Source organism: Rutidosis leptorrhynchoides, chromosome 5 (assembly GCF_046630445.1).
Source record: "Rutidosis leptorrhynchoides isolate AG116_Rl617_1_P2 chromosome 5, CSIRO_AGI_Rlap_v1, whole genome shotgun sequence".
NCBI lineage: Eukaryota > Viridiplantae > Streptophyta > Magnoliopsida > Asterales > Asteraceae > Rutidosis > Rutidosis leptorrhynchoides.
In genome coordinates this window covers 371,455,839-371,471,137 of record NC_092337.1, presented here as the reverse complement: position 1 = coordinate 371,471,137, position 15,299 = coordinate 371,455,839, and positions in this window count along the sequence as shown.

The window sequence follows — 15,299 nt, the reverse complement described above, 5'->3', positions numbered from 1 at the left end:
TTTCATATTTCATCATACCTTTATTTACTGTCATTTTAATTACTGCAATTTACTTTATCATAATTTAAATTCTGTCATTTATATTATTGTCATTTATCTTTACGCTTAAAATATAAAATCGACATACCGGTCATTAAACATTAAAACCCCCGTTTTATAATAATATTACTATATATAATTATATATATTTTATATAAATATAGTTGTTAAAAATATAGCATTAAACTCAGCTAGCTCCCTGTGGAACGAACCGGACTTACTATAAACTACACTACTCTACGATTAGGTACACTGCCTATAAGTGTTGTAGCAAGGTTTATGTATATCCCATCTATATAAATAAATAAAACTTGTGTAAATTGTATCGTATTTCGTAATAAAAATAATAGTATTTCGTACTACACCTCGCACACATCATTTACTTTAAAGCACTAAATGCGGGGAACCCAAATGCAATTTTACGCTACGGGTTGAGAGCCTATTTTGACTCCACATATCCCAACATAGGACTTCGTTCTTTAGAAAGAGCTTCCGAAATGCAACTTAGAGAAGCATGTTATTTTTACGGGTTAGTTATGTTCGCTTCTCACCAAATTGAGAAAAGAATATCAGATTACAACTGCTAAATAAAACGTTCCTACAAGTGACGGATTCGGTAGTTGGGGTGAGAAACAAGGTTTTTAGATTGTTACAGGGCTGTTGGGCATTACGTAACCCTCGTTCTTTTGACGACGTTACAACATGCTGCCTAACCAACGGTCACAACGGTTATTTTCCATAAGACCAAGGATGGGAAATAATACTAGTAAAACCCGAATGTACGACTTGTTTCTGGACTTATGAATTACGTGTCTTTGTTGCCTTTGCTGAACGACTTGCGTATTAACTAGAATTGTCTTCGCAACTACCTTGTATCAAAGTTATTATGTGCTATACTTCATGCTATATGTAGAATAGCGGTATTGTAAATTTGTAAAGATAGTATAAAAGTTTGAACGCGAAATATTATTATATCTAGTTTTTCATATAGAATCGTAGTAGTTGAATTGTATAGTAGCTACTAAGTATGAACTTAACGGGTAGGTACTACCCGAATTAAAACTATAAAACGCTAATATGAAGAAAAAGCTTTTATAAATAAGTTCATATTATGCTACGAAATACTATTGACTACTCTTAAATTCTATATGATTAACTCAATTCTTTTGGCTATTTTTGAAGGAAACGGCACCTGCAACTCGTCAGAACTTGAACATGAGTGAGGAAGACTTCCGTGTTTTCCTTGCTGCGAACATAGCCGCAGTGCTGGCCGCAATGCAAAATTACAACAATAACTCTGGTTCTAGCCGTGAAATTAATTCCACAAGAAATCGTGTAGGATGCTCCTACAAAGAATGCATTGCCTGTAAACCTTGGGAATTCGATAGAACCGAGGGTCCACTCGGATTAAAACGGTGGATCGAAAAGGTTGAATCGGTGTTTACCATAAGTAAATGTACTGAAGAAGACAAAGTAAAGTATGCTACGCATACCTTCACAGGTACTGCGTTAACATGGTGGAATACCTATCTCGAGCAGGTGGGACAAGATGCTGCTTACGCACTACCGTGGTCAGCATTCAAGTACTTGATGAACGAGCAGTACCGTCCCAGAAACGAGGTCAATAAGCTCAAGGTAGAGCTTAGAGAATTACGAACACAAGGTTTCTATATCACCACGTACGAACGATGATTCACAGAGTTGTGCCTATTGTGTCCAAGAGCGTTCGAAGATGAAGAAGAGAAGATCGACGCATTTGTAAAAGGGCTATTAGAAAGGATTCAAGAAGATGTGAGTTCACACGAACCCGCCTCCATACAAAAAGCAAGTCGAATGGCTCACAAACTCATAAATCAGATTAAGGGAAGGATTAAGGAACATGCGGCCGAAAAGGCCAACACAAAACAAGTAAAGAGAAAGTGGGAAGAAACCAGTGACAAGGGTCAAAATTTCAACAATCAACACAACAATCACAACTACAATCGCACCAATTTTCGCAACAACAGACGCAACAACAACCATCCCAACAACAATAACCACTACAACCAGCGTCCCAACAATAATAATAATCGCAACAACAACCATTTCAATAACAACAAACAGCAGAGACAGCCATGTATAAGGTGTGAAGAGTACCATTCGAATGTGTTCTATACAACATTTTGCACCAAGTGTAATAGAAAAGGTCATGGTGCGGCGAAGTGTGAGGTCTACGGACCGACGAATGACAGAGTTAAAAAAACAAATAATGTCGGAACAAATAATGCCGCAGTAGTTTGTTTTGGATGTGGAAAACCGGGTCACATTAATAGAAAATGCCCGAATCAGGGGAATACTAATGGGCAGGTCCGCGGAAGAGTTTTCAATATTAATACGGCAGAAGCGTAGGAAGACCCGGAGCTTGTTACAGGTACGTTTCTTATTGATAATAAATCTGCTTATGTTTTATTTGATTCGAGTGCGGATAGAAGCTATATGAGTAGAGATTTTTGTGCTAAATTAAGTTGCCTATTGACGCCTTTGGATAATAAATTTTTACTCGAATTAGCCAACGGTAAATTAATTACAGCAGATAATATATGTCGGAATCGAGAAATTAAACTGGTTAGCGAAAGGTTTAAGATTGATTTGATACCAGTAGAGTTAGGGAGTTTAGATGTGATAATTGGCATGGACTGGTTGAAAGAGATGAAAGCAGAAATTATTTGTTACAAAAATGCGATACGCATTATGCGCGAAAAGAGAAAACCTTTAATGGTGTACGGAGAAAAGAGCAACGCGAAGTTAAATATTATTAGTAACCTGAAGGCGCAAAAACTAATAAGAAAAGGTTGCTATGCCGTTCTAGCACACGTCGAGAAAGTCAATTCCGAAGAAAAGAACATCAATGATATTTCTGTCGCAAAAGAATTTCCCGATGTATTTTCAAAAGAATTACCGGGACTACCTCCACACCGATCTGTTGAATTTCAAATAGATCTTGTACCAGGAGCTGCACCAATAGCTCATGCTCCATACAGACTCGCACCCAGCGAAATGAAGGAACTCCAAAGCCAATTACAAGAACTTTTAAAGCTTGGTTTCATACGACCAAGTACATCACCGTGGGGAGCTCCTGTTTTGTTTGTCAAAAAGAAGGATGGTACATTCAGGTTGTGTATCGACTACCGAGAGTTGAACAAACTTACCATCAAGAACCGCTACCCACTACCGAGAATCGACGACTTATTTGATCAACTACAAGGCTCGTCAGTTTATTCGAAGATTGATTTACGTTCTGGGTATCATCAAATACGGGTGAAGGAGGATGATATTCCAAAGACTGCTTTTAGGACGCGTTATGGTCATTATGAGTTTATGGTTATGCCGTTTGGACTGACTAATGCAGCAGCTGTGTTCATGGACCTCATGAACCGCGTGTGTGGACCATATCTTGACAAGTTTGTCATTGTCTTCATCGATGACATACTTATTTACTCAAAGAATGATCAAGAGCACGAAGAACATTTGAGAAAAGTGCTTGAATTGTTGAGGAAAGAAAAATTGTACGCTAAGTTTTCAAAGTGTGCATTTTGGTTGAAAGAAGTTCAATTCCTCGGTCACGTAGTAAACAAGGAAGGTATTCAGGTGGATCCGGCAAAGATTGAAATCGTTGAAAAATGGGAAACCCCAAAAACTCCGAAGCATATGCGCCAATTTTTAGGACTGGCTGGTTACTACAGAAGGTTCATCCAAGATTTTTCTAAAATAGCAAAACCCTTGATTGCATTAACACATAAAGGGAAGAAATTTGAATGGAAGGATGAGCAGGAGAAAGCGTTTCAATTGTTGAAGAAAAAGTTAACTACGGCACCTATATTGTCGTTGCCTGAAGGGAATGATGATTTTGTGATATATTGTGAAGCCTCAAAGCAAGGCCGTGGTTTTGTATTAATGCAACGAACAAATGTAATTGCCTATGCGTCCAGACAATTGAAGATTCACGAGCAAAATTATACGACTCACGATTTGGAATTGGGCGCTGTTGTTTTTGCATTAAAAACTTGGAGGCAATACTTATATGGGGTCAAAAGTATCATATATACCGACCACAAAAGTCTCCAACATATATTTGATCATAAACAACTGAACATGAAGCAGCGTAGGTGGATTGAATTGTTAAATGATTACAATTTTGAGATTCGTTACCACTCGGGAAAGGCGAATGTGGTAGCCGACGCTTTGAATAGAAAGGACAGAGAACCTATGCGGGTAAAAGCTATGAATATAATTATTCGTACTAACCTTACTACTCAAATAAAGGAGGCGCAACAGAGAGTTTTTAAAGAAGAGAATTTGAAGAAGGAAATACACAAAGGATCAGAGAAATATCTTAATATTCGGGAAGACGGAACTCGATATAGGGCTGAAAGAATTTGGGTACCAAAGTTTGGAGATGTGAGGGAAATGGTACTTAAGGAAGCACATAAAACCAGATACTCAATACATCCCGGAGCGGTAAAAATGTACAGAGATCTCAAGAAACACTTTTGGTGGCCAGGTATGAAAGCCGATATCGCTAAATACGTAGGAGAATGTTTGACGTGTTCTAAGGTAAAAGCTGAACATCAGAAACCATCGGGTCTCCTTCAACAACCTGAAATTCCAGAATGGAAATGGAAAAACATTACCATAGATTTCATTACTAAATTGCCAAGGACTGCAAGTGGTTATAATACTATATGGGTAATAGTCGATCATCTTACCAAGTCAGCACACTTTCTGCCAATGAGAGAAGATGATAAAATGGAGAAGTTAGCACGATTATACTTGAAAGAAGTCGTCTCCAGACATGGAATACCAGTCTCTATTATCTCTGATAGGGATGGGAGGTTTATTTCAAGATTCTGGCAGACATTACAACAAGCATTGGGAACTTGTCTAGACATGAGTACTGCCTATCATCCACAAACCGATGGGTAGAGTGAAAGGACGATACAGACTTTTGAAGACATGCTACGAGCATGTGTTATTGATTTTGGAAACAGTTGGGATCGACATCTACCGTTAGCAGAATTTTCCAACAACAACAGTTACCACTCAAGTATTAAAATGGCACCGTTTGAGGCACTTTATGGTAGAAAGTGCAGGTCTCTGATTTGTTGGAGTGAGGTGGGGGATAGAAAAATTACGGGACCGGAGATAATCCAAGAAACTACCAAGAAAATCATCCAAATTCAACAACGGTTGAAAACTGCTCAGAATCTGCAAAAGAGATACGCGGACATTAGAAGAAAGGATTTGGAATTTGAAATCGGTGACATGGTCATGCTTAAAGTATCACTTTGGAAAGGCGTTGTTCGTTTTGGAAAACGGGGAACACTAAACCCGAGATACATTGGGCCATTCAAGATTATTGATCGTGTTGGACCAGTAGCTTATCGACTTGAATTACCTCAACAACTTGCCAATGTACATAATACTTTTCATGTCTCGAATCTGAAAAAATTCTTAGCCAAAGAAGATCTCACTATTCCTTTAGACGAAATCAAGATCAATGAAAAACTACAATTCATTGAAGAACCCGTCGAAATAATGGATCGTGAGGTTAAAAGACTTAAGCAAAACAAGATACCAATTATTAAGGATCGATGGAATACTCGTAGAGGACCTGAGTTCACCTGGGAGCGTGAAGACCAGATGAAGAAGAAATACCCGCACCTATTTCCAGAAGATGCATGAACACCTTCAACAGCTTAAGATTTCGGGACAAAATTTATTTAACGGATAGGTACTATAGTGACCCGAACTTTTCCATGATTATATATTAAATGAAAACTATATTTACATGATTAAATATTTCCAACATGTTAAATAATCAAACTTGTTAAGATTTGATTAATTAAAATGAGTTTCATGTAGATAATTGACCACCCAGTTGTCCGGCGATTCTCGAAACGTTAAAACTTGTAAAAACGACATGACGATATATATATATTGATATATATATATATATATTTAACATGATATTATGATAAGTAAGTATCTCACAAAGTATATTAACAAAGAGTTATATGCATAAAATGAAACTATTGAATTAAAGAAACTCGAAACGATGTATGTAATGATTATCGTTATAACAACATTTTAATTAAAATAAATACATATGTATTGTAGTAAGATATAAACACACAATGTTTAACATGATAAAATGATAATTAATTATATCATTAAGTGTATTAACATTAAACTACACAATTAAGATGAGTCTATTAACTTAAGGATTTCGAAACAATATATATATGTAATGATTATCGTTGTAATAGTATTTTAACATATATATATATATATATATATATATATATATATATATATATATATATATATATATATATATATATATATATATATATATATATATGATATTAAGATATATATTCATACACCATGTTATCATGTTAACATAACAATTTAACATCTCATTTGGATATAATAACAATGGATTAATTACATTTAACAAGATCGTTAACTTAAAGGTTTCGAAACAACACTTACATGTAACGACTAACGATGACTTAACGACTCAGTTAAAATGTATATACATGTAGTGTATTAAGATGTATTAATATACTTTTAGAGGAATTCAAGACATATATCAAAACACTCATACTTAACAAAAATGGTTATAATTACATTTCCATTCGTTTTCATCAAGATTTCTACTCGTATTCGTACGATATTTTCACCCGTATAATACACAGCTTCTAGAAGTATTTACTATTGGTATATACCAATAGAAAAACATCTAAACCAGACTCCTAATTAGCTACTTTTGTTCTCTAGCATGGATGATTGATTAAGTTGGCCATTAGTGATAATAATTGCACAAAATAACAAATCACAACTTGCATATATACATACATGCAAACGTGATTTTGCATATACACACACATCATTCCATTTCAAGTTTACTTACTCTATAATTGCACTCTATAATCACCTACTCAAGAGCATTCAAACTTCCAACAAAACAACCTTCATCTTGATCACAAACTACATCAAGAAACAAGCTTCAAACACCATAGAAAGAATCACTCAAGAACACATCAAGTTAGTCATTAGATTTCAAGAAGATTTCTTTCTAGTTTTTAAATCCATTCCAAGAACACTTCCAAGATCAAGAAACCTTCTTTTTTCTCAGTAAGTTATCATTCTAAATCAAGATGATAATCATATTCAAACTTTGATTCAATTTCTATAAACATAACTATATTAAATCAAGTAGTAATCTTACTTGAACTTGTTTTTGTGTCATGATTCCACTTCAAGAACTTTCAAGCCATCCAAGATCCTTTGAAGCTAGATCATTTCTTATCACTTCCAGTAGGTTTACCTACTAAACTTGAGGTAGTAATGATGTTCATAACATCATTTAATTCATATATATATATAACTATCTTATTCAAAGATTTAAACTTGCAATCACTAGAACATAGTTTAGTTAATTCTAAACTTGTTTGCAAACAAAGTTAATCCTTCTAACTTAACTTTTAAAATCAACTAAACACATGTTCTATATCTATATGATATTCTAACTTAATGATTTAAACCCTGAAAACACGAAAAACACCGTAAAACCGGACATACGTCGTCGTAGTAAAACCGCGGGCTGTTTAGGGTTAGATAATTAAAAACTATGATAAACTTTGATTTAAAAGTTGTTCTTCTGGGAAAATTATTTTTCTTATGAACATGAAACTATATCCAAAAATCATGGTTAAACTCAAAGTGAAAGTATGTTTTTTCAAAATGGTCATCAAGACGTCGATCTTTCGTCTGAAATGACTACCTCTTACAAAAATGACTTGTAACTTATATTCTGACTATAAACTTATATTTTTTCTGTTTAGATTCATAAATTTTAGTTCAATATGAAATCATAGCAATTTGATTCACGCAAAACGGATTTAAAACGAAGAAATGATGGGTAAAACAAAATTGGTTAAAAATTTTTAATTTGACTACGGGATGAATTTACAAAAACCTATACTTACCATAACTTAACTAACTTATATTGTATTATACATGTAGTCTAACATATATTATGTAACCTTGATAGACCATAGACACGTATACAATGTTTTGACATATCATATCGACGTCATCTATATATATTATTTGGAACAACCATAGACATTATATATGCGATAATGTTCGAGTTAGCTATACAGGGTTGAGGTTGATTCCAAAATAATATATATACTTTGAGTTGTGATCGAGTGTGAGACTTGTATACACTGGGTCGTGGATTGATTCGAGGTAATATTGATTTATTTCTGTACTACTAACTGTAGACAATTAATTGTGGACTACTAACGTTAGACTGTCAACTTAACAAACTTAAATCGTTAAAATGTAATAAATTATAGTATGAATATATTTTGATCATACTTTGATATATATGTATATATTTGTTATAGGTTCGTGAATCAACCCGTGGCCAAGTCTTATTTTCCGACGAAGTGAAAATCTGTGAAAGCACTTTTAAAATCTAATATTTTTGGGATGAGAATACATGCAGTTTTTAAATGTTTTATAAAATAGACACAAGTACGTGAAACTACATTCTATGGTTGAATTATTAAAGCGAATATACCCCTTTTAGTCTGTAATATAAGAATTAGGGAACAGACAACCTAATTGACGCGAATCCTAAAGATAGATCTATTGGGCTCAACAAACCCCATCCATGTTGCGGATGCTTTAGTACTTCGAAATTATCATGTCCGATGGATGTCCCGGAATGATGGGGATATTCTATATGCATCTTGTTAATGTCGGTTACCAGGTGTTCACCATATGAATGATTTTTATCTCTATGCAGTTTGCGAAATGCCTGATATGAGATGTGTATTTATGAGAAATGAAAATGAAATCTTGTGGTCTATTATTACGATTGATAAATATATAGGTTAAACCTATAACTCACCAACATTTTTGTTGACGTTTTAAGCATGTTTATTCTCAGGTGATTGTTAAGATCTTCCGCTGTTGCATACTAAATTAAGGACAAGATTTGGAGTCCATGCTTGTTTAATATTGTTTAAAAACTGCATTCGAGAGTTTACTTTGTTGTAACATATTAATTATTGTAAACCATTATGTAATGGTCGTGTGTAAGCGTGATATTTTAGATTATCATTACTTGATAATCTACGTTATAATTAGTAAACCTTTATCAATAGAATAAAGGTTATGGTTTGTTTTAAAAACGTCTCATATAGAGGTCAAAACCTCGCAACGAAACCAATTAATATGAAACGTTTATAATTAATATGAACGGGACATTTCAGAAGCCAACACCAACGTACACTTGTAGGACTTGGACCTAACCTAGCCTGGCCTCGATTGACCTCGCGCAGACTTTTACCGTCCCCAAATCGGTACAGTCTCTAGATAGTCTAGACTCTCTGGTGCTTACGATATGTGCACAAGTAACATACTTACAATGCGAATGCATATATAACTAACATATGCAAATCATACGATATCATCTAACACATAATAATTACATCTATCTATCATGTAATTCTCTAGCATACAACATCTATAACTAACTACACATGCCAATCAGCCTAATATTGCCTATGTATAACATAGCAGCCCTTCTGCTACTCTATGCTGAGACCGAAAGTAATTCCACTCACCTGATATTACTCACAAAATTAGTCGCAGTCATGTCCTAGGAAGTCTTCTCCTTGTCTTTTCCTCCTGAAGATATATAATATCCATTAACATATTAACCAAGAAAACATTTTGAATACAATTTTTCCAAGCACAAAGATATTAAGACATACAAGGTTTTTGATCACTAGGTTTTCGGACAAGTCAACCTTTTCGAGCAGCAAATTTTTTCAGACACCTAAAGGTTTTCGGGCAGCTAGGTTCTCGAGCACCAAGGTTTTCGAGCACCATGTTTTCGGGCACACTGGTTTTCAAAAAAAAAATTTCAGTATCACCATCAGCTCGCTGATTATGATGATTTTTGCCCAAAAACTTGATTTCTGGGGGTTTTATTCCCATTCAAAGCTTAAGGAAGCTTACCAAACATACAATAACACTAACTCTAACAACAAACATCTAAATCTATCATTAATAAGCAAGATTTGGGATCAATTCACCCAAAATACCCAAATTAAACAAGAACCCTAACTTTTCAAGAATTAAAGTTGAAATCAAGTAAAACTTACCTCTTTAGAATGCTAAACTTGCAAGGAAATCGGATATGTAACTCACTTAGATCAACTCTTGATTACAAAATTGCTAGGGTTCTTAATTTTTCAACTTGATGGTGGGTGTTTGGTAAGAACGAGAGAGAGAAAGGAACCGGGGAAACTAGATGTATCTGGATACTTCATACCCCTTTTACTTCCACTTAAAATCTATTCCCCACAACACACGAGTATTTAACTGAAATATGAACTTTTACACACCACTTAGACTTAACGAAGTCAAACACGGTCAACAAAATATGTTATGTGATCCTGGTCATAAAGTATATTTGACTGACCAACTAACTATTAATAAACATATAATAAATTTTTCCATTATTTTTAACTGATAATACAACTAGGGGCACAAAAGTAAATTTACATCTAGGCCCCGGAAGAGGATGTTACATTTTGAACCCCAGAATAGTTTCACTCAAAGTGCAGTCACTGAATTCTTTTTCCTCTACGTTTGCAACCTTAAATTGTGACTCCCGAATGGTGTATTCGATTACCACCGAATTAAAATTTAAACAAATTGCGATCATAATCACCGAATTTATAACCATCGAATTTGTTCATACGTATGGCAGTTGATTCAATTAATAATTGTATTTGGTAGATTTTTCCAATCCAAAATTTTGAATTCTTAAAATTTAATAACAAATGATTCTTGCTCTTTTGATCAACGATACATTACGGAGGTTAGAAGTTAGGCTTGAGCAATAACTAAGGAAGTAGCGGGGTGATATATATAGATCACATCTATACCACCCTACAATAAGACATAGGAACATAATTAACTCATTTAATAGTTAATACATAGTAATAATATTTTGTATATTGAATAAGTGTATAGCTCGTTCGACTCGATAAGCTCAACAAACTAGTTAGGTTTGGTAAGCTCATTATAATCGAAATGATTAAACGATTTTTCAAGCAAGTTGATTCGAACGTGAGTTTCTCGTTCAACAAGCTCGTTCGAAAAACTCAGTTAACTTGATCGAGTTTTTGAATAAGGCGAGCTGGATATTATCTTTTATGATTTCAAAATTAATCAGATATTTATTTTTATTTTTTGAGCTCGACTCGTGTTCAATTATTATTAAATTTAAATTAATATTAAACTAACTAATTTTCGAGTAACTCGATAAAAGTTCAACTCCTTAATCCTTAAATAAACCCATTATCCTAATATACTATTCCAAAAAAATGCCCACTACCCTCTAGTTATACGTTACTTATAGCTACCTAAAATCATTTTCTATCATTGTGTTTATTAATTGACCACCTTTAATTATTATAGTCAAAGTCAACTCTTTGAACTTTAAGTGATTGTGTTTCACCTACGTATCTATTCGCAAGTTAATCTAAATAGTGTAAAACTAGTGTTGATAGGTTCGTGCGTGTTACTGAAGCTTTGAACTTGGTTATATCGTTATACGTTTTTTATTTATTTCTGCAATTAAGTTTTAGTATGATGTACTGCATGATTTAAACTCTCAAGAATAGTAAATCTCTTTCGGTTCACATGAGTTGGAACTCCTATCGAACAAAGATCCGAATTTTAGAATGCCTAAAATTTTAAAAATATTTATACATATCGATCTAACTAAGCAACAATGATAAGAGTAGGTAAACATGTATATATACAAGGGGGTCTTAAAATTTTTGGACTTTATACGATTGTTTATCTTGCATATACTTTAATATGCTACTCACAAATTGCATTAGGAAAATTTTCAATCGAGACTCGAACTTTAGATCTTCGAACATCAAAGAAAAGTGATAACCAGTCAGTTAAATAAAGATGATTAGGTGTATAGTAATACCCAAGTATTAAATAGTAGTTAGTTACATAATTACTGTACATTAGTAAATATTTACATATTCCTTTTTACAATGATATTACTACCTTCGTCCCACCACAAGTGTCCACATTTCCATTTTGGGATGTCCCATTACAAATGTCTATATTGTACTTTCAACTAATGAGATGAAGTTATTCTGGAGAGAGAAGATTTCTGATTGGTGGAGAATGAAGTTAGTGGAATTTCCTAAAACTGTATGCAAAAAGTAAGTGGACACTTATAATGGGACGGAGGGAGTATTATCCATGTAAAGTGTACGTGTACATTACTTGTATTTTAAGGGATTATCATGGGAACAAGGGTCCATCACCACTCACCAACACACCATTAAATTCACATTTTTTTTTTTTTTTTTTTTTTTTTTTACGAGAAACCCCACTATGGGCCAGAGCACATTGACCCCCCACCGCAGGTAAACCCCGGGTAAACGGCAAGCCAGCCCTCCACCGCTACCAGGTAAGGCATTCTCCAGTTTGGTCATTAAATGCGGGCACCCCTTAGGATTGAACCCGAGACCTCCCCTTCACTGAAAGTGCTGGTGGCCACCCAGGCTAGGCCTGGATGGTTATTAAATTCACATTTGATCATGAATTCAACACCCTTTTTATTCTAACATTCTTATATATTTCACCCTGCATTTTTCAATCACCTAACCTTTAAAATCATGTTTCCTTATCACATACACCATGCCCTCCAAAATCTATCACATTGTTTATCTTATTTTTTGTCTCTCTTTCATAGCCCATGAATCATGTATCATCACAACCGTTGTCGTCCACCGCGATCGCCATTCCATTAATCGAAAAATGTTAGCCACTAAATTCGATTTCACCCCATTTCTGATCAAACACCATCACCGTCATAAATCATCAGCGGAAAGTAAACCCGTTGATCCACTTTATGGTGTCGAGCAACGACGTATACCATCTGGGCCAAACCCGTTGCATCACTAGCTAGAAGTCGCAAATGAGTGACTTTATTTGTATATTAATTAATGTTCTTAAGCCTCTACTTCAATTTTTGTATTATCTGGTATGTTTGATCTTGTATATACGAATAAGTGATCGTGAGATTATTTCATGATTTGCTTCCATTTATAATATAAACACTAATTAATTATTATAATTATAATTTTATATTTTATTTTATTTATATTTATATTTATATTTATAATTTATTTATTTATATTTATTTATAAAATATACTAAAAGGCATGAGCCTTTTAGTATTCACAAGGTCGCTTACGCCTTTTTCCTCCCTTATTTATTACGCATGAGCCTTTTACTATTCACAAGGTCGTTTACGCCTTTTTCCTCCCTTATTTATTACTCGTACATTAAATTTTTTACACCAAAAGTCCATATAACCTTACATCGTTAGAATTATAACTGACAGTAACTAACGTTCGTTAACTAACTAACTCAACAGGCCTTTTACTATTCACAAGGGCTTTTCCATATTTTCATTTCCTTATTTTCTAGAATATATTTGTAACACCAAAAGTTCATATAACCTTACACCGTGAGTTCTATAACTAACTACAACTAGCGTCTGTTAACTAAGTCAATACCCTTTTTTCTTACCAAATATACATTATACATACATCCAAATATTGAAAACAACCTTTTTTACGTTCAATAAACCAAATAAATTAACCGACCGTTAATCAAAAAGTCTGGTCCTTTAAATCACCGACCAAAACCAGTCCGCAGCGAAGCGCGAATTTTTTTACTCGTTAATTCTATGACTCGTTAAAATACGAGTTTTGTTCAATAAAATATCATAAATAAATATTAATATTAATAATTGTGAACGAAAAGGAAAGCGAACCTGAATTCAGTATTTGATTTAGTTTTGATTTTGGAATTTCAATCCGATTTCGGTTAGTTTCGATTTTGTCTATGAAGATATCAAAACCGAATAAATCGAAAATCGAACCGATAAACACTATAACACCCTAACTTAGTCCGGTCCCTTCTTTTTGAACGGCTATTTCAACATTAAATTCTCTCATTTATCACCTACACGCGTTAAGATGAAACCCTTCACACGCCATCGCCGCATTCGGTACCCGGTGTGCTTTGAATTAAATTGAGTGACTTAAGGCATACACATTTATTCACCACAACAGAATCCTTGAGAAAACTCCCCCTGGATTCGAACATGCGCCAACTAGAACACAGATCCAACCCAGAGCTTATACCACTCAGGCAATACCTCGGTGGTAGTCCCATTTAGGGATGACAATGGATGTCCAATCCACCGCATATCCATCTGATCTGATCTATTTAGATGGATATGGATGATCAAAACGGATGATAAATGGATATGGATATTAATGATATAAAAAATTAATGGATCGGGTATGAATGATAATTTATCATCCATAGATATATCCATTTACCACACGAAAAACATATATACATATAAATATGTACATATTTACTTAAATATATACATATATATATTTAAATATTATTATATGTGTACACTATAAACTATTAAAATGTTATCGAAAATATAGATTGTGAAGATACAACTATGTGAATAATATTAAATTCACATATCTTAAATATATTACACATCTTTGTTAAAAACATTTGATGATTTGATTTTATAACAAAAATATTTTTTGAAAACTTAACATCTAACAGATACCCGATAACCAGTTTAATCCAACGAATATTAATATGGATAGATGAATTATATTTAAATAAATATGAATATGGATATAGATTTTAAAAATTACATTGATATGGATATAAGTACAGTCGATTCATATCCGATCCATTGTCATCTCTAGTTCCATTAGACTTGTATCTATTTAACTTTGTTTCTCATCCTGATTTTGTTAAATAATTTTTTAATATTTCTAATTCGCTTTTACAACAAAATGAAAAAATTGAAATTCACTTGCTACACCACGATTTTTTTAAAGAGAGTTTTTGACCCGCGATTCGCCACGAGATCTTTCACTTTGACAGAGAAAAAAGAAATGAAAATTATAATATGAGAAATGCAAAATAAAAAGTTGGGGGAAGAAATTGAAAAAACAAACACTATAAAAGCAAATATGAATAATAAAAATTCGAGAAGGAACATTGTAAAATCAATAACTCGAATCGTGTAAATGAAAAAAAAG